The following is a 1,900-nucleotide window of genomic DNA, read 5'->3' on the forward strand; positions in this document are numbered from 1 at the left end:
GCCAAAATAGTAAAATTGCTCTAAAAATAAATTCAGATAATTTCTCAGTAACCACCCGCCACCTGCAACACACACACAAACATGCACACACATACACACCTACTCCACACACTTTTTCTTTTGTAACTCTTTCTTGAGTTTTCTGTCCTCTGCTTCAATTTGGACAAGTTGCACTCTGGCCCTATACAAGTCAAGGTTCAAGGTCTTCTCATCACTGTCATCCTGGGGTGTTGTGAACTGAATGTTTTTGTCAGCCCAAAATTCGTATGTTGATATCCTAACCCCCGATGTGATGATATTAGGAAGTGAGGCATTTGGAAGGTAATTAGATCATAAGGGTATAGCGCTCATGAATGAGGTTCGTACCCTTATAAAATGGACCCCAGAGAGTTCTCTCATACCTTCTGCCGTGTGAGGACATAGCAAAAAGACAGCCATCAACGTACCAGGAAGCAAGCCCTCACCAGACAGTGAATCTGCTGGCACCTTGATCTGGGACTTCCCAGCCTCCAGAACTATGAGAAATAAATTTTTTTATAAATTGTTGTTTCCAAGGCACCCATTCTATGGTATTTTTGTTATAGAAGCCCAAATTGACTAGGAGATGGAGATCGCTGAATAGTTTTGTTCCTTCTTAATGTTTACAGGTAATTAGTTACCAGCTGGTATAGAACACGAGGCTGAAGATTGTTTTCCTTCAAATGTTGAAGGAGTTGCTCCACTCTCTTCTAGTTTCCAGTGCTGCTGTCAAGAATGCCAGTGCCGTTCGTATTCCTAATCCTTATATGTGATCTGTTCTTTCTCGGGGAGCTTTGAGGATCTTCTTTTTCCTTGTTGTTTTGTAATTTAAAAAGGATGTGCCTAGAAAAGAAGAAAGATCTAAAAATCAATCATCTAGCCTTCTGTGTAAGAAAACTACAAAAAGAAGAGCAAATTAAATCCAAAGTAAGCACAAGAAAAGAAATAACAAAAATTAGAGCAGAAATTAATAAAATTGAAAACAAGAAAGCACAACAGTGGCGAGAGCCACTGCACTTCCTCCCCAGTTCCCTGGGAGCTGCAGCTCACCTCCCCGGGGACTTGGCTGGGAAGGGCTCTTACGCTTCCGGACCTCACAGCAAAGGCTAGATTATTGTAAGAGTTCACAGCTCAGGAAGAGTCACTTACTTTTCAAATTAATTGTTGTCTATAACTGTTTATCTATTTTTGGATCAAGTCCTATGCTGGGGACTTTAACTGCACTTTGGGTGTGTTACCAAGGTTATGGTTACCCTTGGATGCTATTTCTGGAAGCAGAAGTGGTGCCCGTCTGCAAAATCGATACTCAAGAGCCTGAGGAGACTCTGGATTTTGATTTCTGCAGCACCAATGTTATTAACAAAATTATTCTGCAGTCAGAGGGGCTTCATGAAGCATCCTCCAAATCGAATACGACAAGTGAGGTCCTGTGGATTAACATGTCTCCTGACAAGACTTATTTGGAAATGCAGGAGGTTCCCACCTTGACTATTTAAAAGATTCTGATTTTCTGGAAGCATTTCATTGTAATCAGACTCAAGTCAACAGATAAAATATTTCTGTACTGAAACCCTTTATGAAGGCATTATTCCTGTCTTGTAAGGTATCTATTCAGACGGATAACTGAGGATTCCTCTTATTACAAATTTTGACTGGAAATGAAGATAGACAAATATGTTTTGTGGAATATTGCTGCTGCCATGATGAAGCAGTTCAGAAATCTGAGTTTTTAGTGTGACAATTTGCTGTGATATTTATGTGTACATGCATGAGAGGTTAGGTTTTCGTTTTGAGTACAGAACTCTTCATAATCTCTTACTGGATTTTCTATAGAGAAAAGGCATGGAGAAGGTAGGACCAAGGTCCCTGTACTCTAATAGTT

The 1,900-nt window shown here is 40.1% G+C and overlaps 2 pseudogenes; both read left to right on the forward strand.

Moving 5' to 3' along the window:
* Positions 1-1,756, forward strand: part of LOC105824427 — a 56,184-nt pseudogene extending 54,428 nt beyond the window's left edge.
* A 104-nt stretch (positions 1,757-1,860) lies between these two features.
* Positions 1,861-1,900, forward strand: part of LOC105824428 — a 1,170-nt pseudogene continuing 1,130 nt past the window's right edge.

The sequence above is a fragment of the Propithecus coquereli genome, unplaced genomic scaffold (genome assembly GCF_000956105.1).
Source record: "Propithecus coquereli isolate 6110/MARCELLA unplaced genomic scaffold, Pcoq_1.0 Scaffold74, whole genome shotgun sequence".
Taxonomy (NCBI): Eukaryota; Metazoa; Chordata; class Mammalia; order Primates; family Indriidae; genus Propithecus; species Propithecus coquereli.